Source organism: Papio anubis, chromosome 5, assembly GCF_008728515.1.
Source record: "Papio anubis isolate 15944 chromosome 5, Panubis1.0, whole genome shotgun sequence".
NCBI classification, from domain to species: Eukaryota; Metazoa; Chordata; class Mammalia; order Primates; family Cercopithecidae; genus Papio; species Papio anubis.
The window spans coordinates 128,162,187-128,175,471 of NC_044980.1; the positions used below are offsets into that span (position 1 = coordinate 128,162,187).

The following is a 13,285-nucleotide window of genomic DNA, read 5'->3' on the forward strand; positions in this document are numbered from 1 at the left end:
TGAAGGCTTCATAAAAGAAAAAATAGCTATGACACCTTTCCCTAAAAAGATGATGTAAAGGCAGATACCTAGATTCTCTGATGAAAGCAGTATCTCTATCTTATGATTCTTTATCTGTAAGAGGCAAGAACAGCTTACAGGAGTCAGTACAGTGTATAGCCAGGTTGCAGTAAGAGGCCCTCTGAGCACTTCCAGTCCACCGGATGGGCCAATCTTTACAGAAGAGAGAGAGGTGTTTTTCCTTCCTTGTTCCCAATCCCCATCCAGTCACCCAGTCCAAAGGAAAAGCCTCCTCTACACCTCTTGGGGGGTTCTTTCTCTCCACCTCCAGTGATGGGATCCTGGTCATCACTATTTTAATCAAGTGGTCACAAACGTCTCCTGAGAAGGTCTCCCTACCAGAGCCCCCTCTCTAATCCACCCTCTACCCCATGGGTGGGGCAATCTGGGTACACACATATCTGAACATGCCCCGGCCATGGCCTGAAAGCTTTCTGTGGCTGCGACAATTCTCAAGATAGAACCATGACTCTTGGCCTCCCATGTAATGCCCTAGAAATCTAGGCCTGGCACACCTGTTCAGCTTTGCCTTGGGCCACTTGTGGTCTAAACTAGGACACAGGGAGCCACACAGGTTTCCCCCCAAATACCCTTCCACTTCTTTTCTCCCTGCCTGGGCAGTGGCTGTTCCCTTTGGCTGGGACCTCCATTATCTCTTACACTTGCCTCTGTCTTCTGCCAGCCCACAAATGTTGGAATCTGGCTGTTTCATCCTCAGGGCCCCATGTGTTGCACGTCACAGCATTGATGTACATGTGCCCATTCTACCATCAGACTGCAGGCGGGTGGAGGGGTGCCCCTAACTGTATTCCTACTGCAGCACTACCCAAGGTCTTGAATGTTTACTCAGAGCATCCTGTTCATTTACGCATTCACTTCAGGGACGATGCTAGGCAGATGTGGTCCCTGTGGAACTGGTGACAGAAAACTCAATAAATAACCCCCTGGTAATTTAAAAGATTAATGTGACGTATGCTTCAAAGGGAGAGTGCAGGGTGCTGGGAGAGTGGATATGAGGGGCCTTGGCCTGTTCTGGGGCCCCCTAAAGTCTTTCCTATGAACATGTTTGCTCACTGAACCAATTGGGCAGGTCTCCCATGTGCTGATAAACTGAGGTCAGGCTCCATGGTGTTTGGGGCCTTCCAGCACCAGCAGTCAATGCAGTGACCACTGGAGGCCACAGGGACAGGAGTTCCTGTCACTCTGATGCTCAACCTATACTAGGGACATTGTCAGGACATGCCATGGTCCACACTTAACACCTCTCTGACCCCAGGTGCATCTCAAATCATCTGCCTAACAGAGATGGCTGTGAGGGCAGCAGACAGAATTCTGGGCACTCTGGGGCTACTGTGTAGACAGGCCCAAGAGAGGTAAGATGGCAGAGGCCCTGGCTCTGGAGTGATGTTAGAAGAGTAAAGGCCTCTGACATGAGCGCCCTGTCAAGGGGTACCCAGTCTTAACTGCTCACTGAGGGCTAGAGAGACCCAGGAGGGTCTGGGTTTTTCTGAAACAATTAGTTAGATCTCCTCCTTGCTGTGATGAACTTCATTTTAAAACATTCCCTGCAAAAAGGTGCCTGTGCTTACTCTGAACAGGAAACGATATGTGTATATGTGTGTGTGACTGTGTGTTCAGGCAAGGCTGTCACTGGGTTTCCTAGCAGTCTTTTGCTTTACTACAAATGTGTTTCACAGACCAACAACCCGATGCCTTTGGACTAAGAGCTTTTAAATCGGAATGTCTCCCCTCTTTCAGGAGGGGAGGCCTGTGGTCAGTGATGATTAACAGCAGCTCAGCCCCTTTCCTACTAGAGCACAGACTTCAGCTTTGTTTCTCAGCTAACCTGCTGGGCAAGTCTGGGGCTGCCTATGTGGGAACTGGATAGTGTTCTCCTCCAGAGAGGAGCCGTTAGCACTCAGAGACCTGGCAGGTCCTAGACACAGACTCCTTAAAAGTGGTGCTCTTTGTCTTTCTCTCCTCTGACTCTAGCGGAGTCTTTACATCAACATGCCAGCGTCTCTCAGGTCTCTATGCCAGAGCCTCTCAGGTCTCTATGCCAGTGCGACACCTGGCTGCTGAGCCTCAGAGCTCTGTTCTGACTGCTGATGGCAAGGGCCTACTTACAAGTCCCACGGGTGCCTTGAACTCTTCTGGGTCTCTCAGCCTCATCAGTGTCATTGTCATGCACCAAGCTAGCCAAACAGCAGTCAACCTGGCCCCGACTTCTCGGCCCACCCCACAGCACCCAAGCATTAGCCAAGCTCTGCTGAACCGCCTGCAGAACGTCTCAGGCCTCTTCTCATCACCCTCCCTGCGCTGGTTCAGCCTCTTTACTTCTGACCTATTCTCACTGCACCAGTCTTAATCCGTGGACACCAGAAGCAGCTCTGCCTACTCTGATGATTCCCCATCAGCCTGAGCTTCTGAGCTAGCCACAAACAGCATCCTTCAGCTACTTTTGGTGGCACTGCTTCCTGTCACCCCTGCCCTGGTTCACATGGCCACCCCTGACTTCTTGAGCCTGTCACACTGTGTTAAGGATGTCTCTGAACATGCAGTTCTCCTGTCTGGAATGCCCTTTGTCCTCTTGTCAACTTGCTGAACTGACACTCACAGCCTCCCTCTGCCATGGAGGCTTTGTGGACATGACCACAGCCTGGAACTGCTCACTGTTCCATGTTCCCATAGTATATATATCCCAGCACATGCCTCTCCAACTTGACTGAACTGCAAGCCACTTGATGTGAGGCACTGTAGTCAACTCATCCCAAGAAAGGTCTGAAATATCACAGCTCCTCCAGTGCCACCCTGCTGGCAGAAGAACATCTTCACTTCTCATTCTGAATCAGGCTCCTGTCCAATAAAGCAGCCTCAAGTCTGTCTCCCCAACAACGGGGTTGTCTTGCAGAGATTCTGTACTTTACCCCTCCCCATATTCTTTCTGCACTTCTAACTATAGTTCCCCAAGCTGCAGCCACAGCTATGAAAGAATTCTGACTAAGCCATGAAGCCTTATGACATCCAGCAACGTGTGGTGGTTTCCAAACACCCTTTTGAAAATCAACTCACAGTTGTGCAGTCTCCAGGTAAACCCATGAATGTGCCAGGTCCATCCTGCTCTTCAGAGGTTTATGCAGGTGTGGGCCGCTCCAGTCAGGCACCCATGACGGGGAGAGTGACTGTGAGGCTAATGGCAATTGAGCATTATGATTAATAACTAGAAGTCCAAAGCCAGACTGACCTGATTATAACCATGGCTCTGCCACTTACTGGCTGTGCATTTTTGAGCAAGTGATTTAACCCCTCTGAACCTATTTTCTTATCTTTCAAGTGGAGATGATGCTAGTAAGGGCCTCAAAGGGTTGATGGCAGAAGTGAATCAAAGCATCCATGTAAGGGCCTGACACTCACTCACTGGGCAAGTTCTCAGTAGTTAACAAAAACAACAATGTGTATAAGATGAAAAAAGGCCATCTTCTTGCAGAACAGATCTTGGACATTTCACTGAAGATACTGCTAGCTTCTGTAACAGTAAGTCTCTACAACTTATTTCTCACTCCTGAAAAATCCAAAATGGGTTTTCATGATTGGCTGGTGTTTCTTCTCCACCTAGCGATTCATGGATCCAGATGCCTCCCATCTTATGACTCTCGTATCTTCAATGCGTGATTCCCAGGTTTGCCACGGAAAGAAAAAGACCATGGATCATAACCTATGAGGGTTTTAAGGGGCCAGGCCTGAGAGTGGGGCACATCACTTCTGACTATGATCCATCAACTAGAACTTAGTCATGTGCCCACAACTAATTGCAAGAGAGGTTGGGAAATGTACTCTGGCTATTTACTCAGGAGAAAGGAGGAAACAGCCAGTCTCTGTCACATGACAAACCAATCTGAATGCTGACCCTAACCCCAGAATGAGTTACCAGCCAAAACCTATTGGGCCCTGTTTGACCCATGTTCTGCATCCAGCCTTGTTTGAGAAACAGACAGCCCTACATCATAGACAAAGCAGCTTCCCAAGGACTCAGCGTCTCTGCAGGGCAGTGAAGCTGGTCACGGGAGAACAGTTATACTATTCGGTCAAACTGACAAAGATGTGTTCTTCCGTCCTTCAGTAAACCAGGAGCCTTCACTCATGGTTCTGCATGCTTTGAAGACAATGATAGGTCCTCAGGCAACTGTGTCTGTTCATCATTGCATGTTAGCTTGATTGCCCTTTTGGCTGTTATCAGCCTAGAAAATGAAGGTTCTGTGATTGATCCTGAAGGGATCTCTGTGGTCTTTATCTCTGCAACTCCTCCAATTATATATCAATCACAATAAACATTAACCTTGTTCATAAAACCTCAAAGCCTACCCAAAGACAAACTTTTGTAGAGGAGCTATACGGAGAGATGAGTCAGGCTAGAGTGAGAAGCAAGAGAATCTGACCGCAGGCCCCTCAGCAATCGAGATGCGACTGGAGCAACACAGTCTGTTCTTGGCACACAGGACTAATTAGAAGGCTGGCTATGTAGACCACATGAATAAGGTGGACATGAGAACAAGCTGTGCACCACTAGGAGGGGCAGTAGGGGCAAGGAACCAAAGTGCCATGGAGGCCCTGCCACACCCTCCTATCCCTCCCCAGCAGGCATCCTAACAGGCTGCTCCCTGTACTGCAGACCACCTCCACTCCCACTGGCACCTTCAGCACACCCAGGATGCTCAGTCTGGACTCTCTACCCCTCTGTCTGGAGTAATCCTGCCTAGTGGTCCCAATGCCTTCTCTGGCAATGATCCATCAACGTGCTCCCTCTTCTGCATTCCTGCCAGGGCCATGCCTTCTGTCAGTCACAGTCTAGTTTGGGGAAGTTGCATGTCCAGACTCCAATCTTGTGCACAGGCCCTGTTGACCTCCAACATATCTCTCTATTTGCAACAACCAGAGAACCACCAGGATAAATCTCTCCCTCCCAGTACCCTCAATGGATGTGTCAGCTGCAGACCCAGGGCCTAGCTAAAAGTGCCTTACAATCTCCCTCAGCCTGCCCCTATTCTTTAATATACTCAATTATTTTTCTTAGTCTTATGTACAGTACTCTGCAAATGCAGTTTCCAACCCTTCCTTCCATCATGATTGCCAGTCACTCTAGATCCCACTTACACATAAATTCTGAAACCAGCTATCCCATTCTTAGAACTCAGTACATGGTATCATCATTGCCTGTTTACCTGTCTGTCTTGATGAAATGAACCAATTTGCTCTACTCACTACTGTATCTCCAAGCACCCACCACCCTGCCTGGCACCTGGTAAACACTCGAATGCCGGCTACGAGGTAGCTGATTAGTTGGCACTGACAGTGGATGGGGAGAAAGGAGAGGGCAGCATTTCCAAAGGCCACAGGACAGGGAGCTATGGCCGGTGGGACACCAGAGACCTTCTCTTGGACCATTCATGTACATACACCTGGCAAAATCCCCATAGGAGCCCAGACACTCAAAATTCAGGGAGCTTGTAGAGCTACCTTGGGGATTCTCAGGAAAGGAACACTCCAACTGCCCTGATAGCTGGGCATAAGCCACACAGACGCCTTATGACTCTGTGACAGTTCTATGGTTCCAGTGACCTCTCCTCCTGCTTCTGGCTCAGTACCATAGACTGCAGGAAAATACCTTCCTCACATCTGTAAGAGATTGACTCCTGTTAAAGCTACAGCACAGAAACCCCTTAAACAATCAGGACACTCATGAAGCCACTGGAATAGTCAATCATGAAGTCTTTTATTATCTAAGCAATGAATACATGCCTATTGATCCCATGTCATATTGATTAGAACTGCTGGGGAGTTGCTAGTCAAAGAGCCCTATCTCCAGCCCCTGAGGATAGAGGAGTCTGAGCTATCAGTACTTAAATAACTGCTGATGAGGAATAACCATCCCATCCATTCTGGCAGCTGGATAAATGCCCACATATCCACATGCATTTGTCACCTTCCCATCAACTCCAATCACAAAGGCAAACCTGAGACACTTAATTCTGAAGGACAGGACACTAATCCTGTTTACGGCATTCTCTTCCCTCTTCTATCACACCAAATGATTCACAGTGTCACCCGCTGTCATGTCCCCAGAGGCATGTGGATATACTAGACAACCATTGCTCACAGAGCTGGGGTTCACAAGCTGCACTCTGATTGGCTTGGATCAGAGACCTGTTCTTGTATGCTAGCCAATCAGGAAAAATATCTCTCTCCATTCATAAAACACCATATCAAAAAGTGAGCCAGATGATTAAAGAACCTACAGTCCACTCTCAGTGAACTATGGGATTGCAAACAGAAGGGACAGACCAACCGAGATGGTAAATAAATCGTAAACCATGCATTTTGTTCCAGCAGATGTGTCTTACTCCTGTTATGTTTTCAGTGGCAGGAAGAAAAAACACAAACACAAGTGTCATTCACCACAAGCAAGAAACAGTTTTGGGGAAGCTAGTCGGGGGCTGAAATTTCACCACTGCAAAACCATTCTGTGATCTGTTTCCCCAGATGCACTGAAGGAACTGTGCAGCTTGTTACATTTTAACAGCAAGTTATCGCCTGCCTGCTTTACAAAAAAACTTTCCTACATACTCCTCTCTCTTTTAAAGGTTGTACCAAACTCTAAGATAACCAGTCTAATGGAAGGTCATTTAGAGAAAAGTTAAAGTGTGGGCTTCAGAGAACAGGACTCTGATGAGGCTTAGTACGTAGAATCCACTCATTATTTTTTGAGTAGACGTGTTCCCAATAAGAATAAAAAGAACACCTGATCCTGTCTCTCTCCTGCTCAGAACCTTTCAGTTGCTTTTAGGATAAAGTGTGGGTCTGACCAGAATCCTTTGTGATTTGTCCTGTTTGTCCCTCCCTGAAGCCTCACCTGACTACGCACCAGGACTCAGCCATCCCAAGCCTCTGGCAGTTCCCCACATAACCTCTGTTCTTTTCTTCTAAGATGCACACATGTGGTTCCCTAGGCCTCAAACACCTGTCCCTATCTGCCCTCCTTGGCCCAACCAACTTGACCTTTCCATGCCAGATAAGGGCTCACTCCTGGCCAGGTTACTGCCCCTGCCGGGGGCTACTTGGCGCCTTCTGCACTGACTTTACAACAGCTACTTGCCTGCCTTCTCCCAATGTCAGCTCCCCCAGGGTAGGGGCTAGGCATTTCTTAATCACAGCTGTGTCCCCAGTGCCTGAACAGGAGCTGATTCTCAGGAAATCTTTATGGAAAGACTCTGAGACACTGACCTGACAGGTTTGGTCCAAGCAAACAAGCTATACAACTCTTTGGAATGAAGAGTTGACTCACTCAGGCTCACTTGTAAGTGCTGAGGCAGGGCCCAACATAACTCTAAACCTACAGAATGTGGGAAGGACCCACAGATGTGGGCCCCACTCACTCCTGCCCCTTCCCAGCCCATGTTCTAGGAGTGGGGCTCTGAAAAGCCTGTCACAAATCCTTGGGGACACTCGAATAAGAACCAGAGGCTGTTGCAATTCTGATGAACACCACATATAGAGTCTTGTTGGGTTCTTCAGCTTGAGGTTTTCAGTTTATGCTTTTATTTAAATAAACCTCCTTTAGGTGACTTGGGGCCGCATTAGCTCTGAAGGCAGGTCCCAGAACACATGCACTCTGAGGTTCTCAATGGGGAAGGAATGCGAGACGCTCCTCAAGTTCTCCTCTCTCAGGGACCAGAAGAAACAGCAGATGGAGATGTGCCACTCCCTGACACTGGCCCATTTGGTAAAAACTAAACCAGTGGCATGGTTGTATATTAGAATGTCACATGTGAAGTTCCAGAAAATCCTCAAAGTTTAATAAAATGTGAGTTAAATTGTGCCTCCTTCTAAAGGCCTGCCTCAAACAATTTTCATTGACACAACCCTCTTAAGGCCTCATCTAGGGATCAGCATTGACAATGGTAACAGATCAAAACCAAAGAACAGACTGGAAAGATTTATTTCTCCTTGTAAAACTAGAAGGGGGAAGAATTTGAAGTCTTTCAAGAGTTTTGTTGTTGTGTTTAAGAAAAAATAAGTTTAAAAACATACTCATCCTCATCGGAGAGTCTCTTGTGCAAGACTGAGATGCTGCTGCCCAACTCTAGTTAAATGTGTACAAGGGATATTAATTTCAGTTGCAGGCGTGAGGTGTCCATTTCAGAGTTAACACCTCTGACAGCAGGCTAGTAGCCTAAAGGTGGCCTGCAGTAGGTGAATTCCACCTAATTTACAACTCGGAGTCTCCCATTCAAACCTAAGACTGTTAAAAAATGCCGACTCTCCGGAGCAGGGAGCTTTGGAACAAAGCACTTCCCTCACCCCCCACTTAAACGGTAAAACCTCAAACCACAAAGGTGGAAGAAAAGAGGGAAGTGCCCCCTCTAATTGTCTATTCTTATGTGCTGTTTACTGGGTCATTAAAATCTTACAAGGCCTTTATAGTCACTGTAATTGTTGAATTCAAGGTTTGTATCAGTTGTTTGTACAGAAGTCTCTCACTTTGAAACTCAGAAACATTTCCCCTAACATCTTGTCTAAAAGAACCTTTCAAGCAATGTACTGACCAGCTGCTTGAGTGATCTGTGGCCCCTGCAGGAGTGGGGGTGGGGAGCGCCATGTCGCACACCTGTTGTCAGGTGACACTGCCAGCAGCATCCTGCGCACTCACCTCCCCACTCCACCCCACCCCCAGCGAGGCTCTTTCCTGCTGGCCTTCTCCACCCGGGGAAGCCCACAGCCTTCCGGAGTTACCTTTTAAAAAAAAAAAAAAAAAAAAGCAAACCCTTCCTACCACAAAGCAAACAAAAGGTTGATACCAAGACAATCGGGAGCAGCGGGGGTTCCCGTGGCCCCTCTCCAGCGCACCCTTGGACCACTCCCCGACCCGGTTCCCAGCTCCAGCCCGGCTTCAGTCCCGCGAGTAGCCCCCGCCCTCCCCTCCCTGCAGATAGCGAGCCAGACGCCTACACCTCGGTCCCCCGGGGCTCGGGTCCGACTTATTGTGCCGGGGCCGGCAACTCGCGGGCCGGCGGGGGCCTCACCAAGTACAACTCCGCTCACAGCAGCTCCCGGGCGCCCAGGCCCAGGCTGCCCAGCCAGCGCCGCGGGGCCTCCTGCGGCCTCAGGCCTGGCCGGTGAGCCCGCCCCAGGAAGGGTCACCAGGGGAGGCGCCAGCACTGCCTTTTTCCCACAAAAGCGCACAGGAGCGGGCAGGGGATGCATTTCGAAGAGAAGTTGGTTTCCGGGTTTGTTTCTTGAACAAAACCAAAGGGAATCCCGCGCGGCCCGACAGGGCCTGGGAGGGCGTCGTGCACGCGCGAGGACCCGGCGTGGGCCACACCGAACCCGGCGGCCCGAGCCCGGCCGAGCACCACACCGGTGCGCGCCAGGCCGGGCCGCTCCCCGGCACCCGCGGCCGGACCCGAGCGGCGGGGACAGGGAGTGCGGCAAGGGGCCCGCGCGGCACTTACGCGGCGGCTCGGTGGCGGCGGCGGCGGCAGCTGAAAGATGTCTCGGCCTGAGCCCTCCTGGCCGCTCGCGCCTTTTCTCTCCGCGCTCCTCGCTGGCCCGCCCGCCTCTTTGCTTCCCGCCCGCGCGGCCCGCGCTCTCCCCCTCCGCCCGGCGCCGCTGCCGAGTGAACTGGAACCAGTCCTCGCGGCCGGCTTCCCACAATGCACAGCGCGCCGCTCGTCACATCCCTTCGCTGCCCCGAGCGTCCGGCCTCCGCGCCCGCGCCGCCTAGCGCCCCGGCCTTGACCCCGGGCCCGCGCCCTGCCAGCTGACGCCGGTCGCTCTGCGCCCAGGGACCAGCCCGCGCCCCGGACGCGAGGTCCGACCCGTGACCCCGGCGTCGCCCAGAACCCAGTCCTTGGGAAGGGCCAGGACCGCCGGAGAGGCGCTTCCTCAGGGCGCGTCCCAGCCTCTGCATCTCGAGTGAGCGCCTACTGTGTGCCTGGCTCTGAGCACGGGACTGTCGTCGCCATGGCATCCTTAGGAACCTTCTCACTAACCTAGTGGGAAGGCACAATGGCTGTTACCAGCGATCGCTCTTCCCTCCCTAGCCAATGCCAACTCCCCCACCCCCCGCCTCAGAGGCCTCGCTGTCTTTAGATACAGGCCACCCCTAAGCCCTTGTCTGCCCCAAGGTCAATTACTGCGCACCCAGCTTCCCTGGGGTCCTTCAGCTAATCCCCTCACCCCAAGGCTGGATCCTGCCTTGCACGTGGAAGCGGTTAGCTACTTGGCTTCAGCAAAAGTTCACTTTCGGACCCAAGTTGGGAATTACTAATATAAACAGTGATTCCTTATCATCACACGCGTTTTTTAAAAACTGCGGACAGGCCGAAAGAGGAGGGCCCGCCACAAAGCCCTCCACGTCTTCCTAAATTGGTTTATCGCCTGAAGGCATTGGTGCCCCATCCCGGGTACTTAAATGGGGGCCTTCCCTCTACTCCCCTCCCTCCAAAGTGTGGAGCGGGAAGCCACTTCTCCATCCAGCTGTGAACTAAATTTGGATAATAATACACATCCCTCAGGGTTGATGTGAAGTTTAAAGTGCCGCCACTGGGGATTATGCAGGTAATTAGAGACCCCACCCCCAACCCCAGTCCTCAGGCTGCGCGGGAATCGCAGCGGCAGTAACCTCCACCTCACCGGAATGCTTTACTCGTTACTGTAAGAGTTTGCAAAACGATGTCCAATACCTGCCATTTATGCATTCGTTAATTCAATTAAGTACTGAGAACGTATTTTGTGTCATGCAGCAATTTGGGTGCTGGATATGAAACAGCCAAGAGAACAGGCAGAAGTCTCTGCCCCCCTGGGGTTTGCATTCTAGTGGGGGAAGGAAAGACAAACGGGAGAATGTGTCAGAGGGTCTCCATGCGGTGGAGCAAAATAAGGCGGAGAAGGGGAATAGGAAGTGTGAGATAAGAGTGAGGCTCAAATATAAGAGAAGGCCTCTCTGAGAATGTAACATTTAAAGCAAAGGCCTGAAGAAATTGAGGGAGCAAGCCATGTGGATGTCTGGGGAAGAACTGCCCCAAGCATGAGGAATAGCAAGTGCAAAGGCTAGGAGCGTGTCCGAAATAGTCGAGACACAGCGAGTGTGAGGTTGGAAGAATGGGTGAAGGGGAAAGTAACAGGAGATGAAGCTGGAAAAATGATGCTTATGATGCTTCTGGTCCCAAAACAAAGCGTTATGGATGTATGAGGATTTCCCAAGGAAGGGATGTCAGGAAAGGTGCAGACACCCTCCCGCACACCACACCTTGTTGTTCCATCCTTCTCTGTGTCTTTGGGCAAGGATTCTCCGTTCTGCGGGGACCACCAGGTGAAATTAAAGTCTACAGTCCTCCAAGAGCTGATCTGGGGCCGGCCCCACCTCCGTGCCCCTCCACAGCGTGCCTTTCTCATAGAACACTCTAGGACCTTTGTCCTCTGGAGCTGTTCAGTGCAGCAGCTCTGACCTCATCCTTCTCCAGAAACCTCCACCTTCTCTCCCTTCTCTCTTCCTGCGCTTTGTGTGTCCTGTTCTTCCACTTCAGTGACCTGTCTCCTCCCCTAATCTGGCTCAGAGAGGTGTACCAACTGCTGCTGCTGCTATTACTTCTTCTTTTAAAGGTTATTTTTTCCAATTAGAAAATAAAGCTATGCTCACTCTGAAAACATGAAAAATAAAAATGCTCAAAAAATAAAACTCACTCTACGTTCATTGCTAGGAGAGAACAGGCTGCTCCCATTGCAGCCTTTTTATCTATATCCACTTAATGTTAAACATATAGAGTTTCTACTCCATTTAGTGATTGCACCTGCATTTTAAACTTAATGGTTCCTTATGAACATTTTACTGGGTAGTTATTCTACAATAACATTACTGGAACTGTTTGGGTTTCCCACGACCCTCTTAAAAATTTTTGAGAACCCTGAAGAGCTTTTGTCTTATAGGTTACATCTATCAATATTTGCTTTATTAGAAATAAAAACTGAGAAAAAGTAAATGTTTATTAATTTATTTTTTAAATGTTAGCATGAAAAGAAGTTATATTACATAAATAATGTATTTTAGGAAAATAATTATATTTTCCAAACAAAAATAATTAGTGGGAAGAGTGACATTGTTTTACAGAGTTGCATGGTTCTTGAACGTCTGGTGTAATAGGAGGCTGGCTTCATGCCTCCTCCTACATTCAGTCGGTCACTATATGTTGTTTTGTTTGAAGTATGTGAAGAAAATTCAGCCTTATGTAGATATGTATATGGGAAAGAATAGAAGAATTTTTTTTTTTTTTTTTTTTTTTGAGACGGAGTCTCGCTCTGTCGCCCAGGCTGGAGTGCAGTGGCTGGATCTCAGCTCACTGCAAGCTCCGCCTCCCGGGTTTACAGCATTCTCCTGCCTCAGCCTCCCGAGTAGCTGGGACTACAGGCGCCCACCACCTCGCCCGGCTAGTTTTTTGTATTTTTTAGTAGAGACGGGATTTCACCGGGTTAGCCAGGATGGTCTCGATCTCCTGACTTCGTGATCCGCCCGTCTCAGCCTCCCAAAGTGCTGGGATTACAGGCTTGAGCCACCGCGCCCGGCCAGAATAGAGGATTTTAATCGCCTTTTCAGACAATTACAGATGTTCTTCTTTCATACTACACCAAAATGCAAGAAGGAGTCGTTTCGTAAAGGTTAAGCGCAATGTAGAACCTGAAAAAAAAAATCGATAAATTTTTGAACTCAGTTAATACATTAAAATCCTTTGGCCTATTTTATATCTTGACTGGGTCCTTTAGCTATGCATGATTTGGTAAAATCATACATTGGTGGTCATTTGGGAAATAGCAGTTCACTGATTTATATGGATCTTACAAATGTAAACACATTTCATTGTACAATATTAGAAAAATCACATCTATTAATAGCACCTCTGATCTCATCTGAAGGTTTTCGAGTATTGGGAAGTTGTCAAGCTCATAGTGGCAGATACGAGTTTCCCAAAATTGTAATTTCTTCTTGAAAGCTCAAGTTTATCACTGACAACATAATGTCACAGCGATTTTCCTACAAGTGACAGGTTCATTTCATTCATTTTCAAGAAAATGTCTACCACAAACAGAGAACCACATTATGACTTTCATGGACCATAAGCATTTTTGCCTCCATGGGCCCCTTCCTCTACTAAAAAGACAACTGCACTGGTATAAA

The 13,285-nt window shown here is 49.2% G+C and overlaps 1 protein-coding gene across 4 annotated transcripts in view; it reads right to left on the reverse strand.

Annotated features, from left to right (window-relative positions):
- Positions 1-10,570, reverse strand: part of LOC100998964 (core histone macro-H2A.1) — a 66,163-nt gene extending 55,593 nt beyond the window's left edge. For all 4 annotated transcript variants that reach the window (XM_009209114.4, XM_009209113.4, XM_003900118.5 and 1 more), the window contains exon 1: positions 9,567-10,570. The gene's annotated coding sequence lies outside the window, so the exon portion shown is untranslated. The remainder of the gene's footprint in view (positions 1-9,566) is intronic.
- Between the last annotated feature and the right edge of the window lie 2,715 nt (positions 10,571-13,285).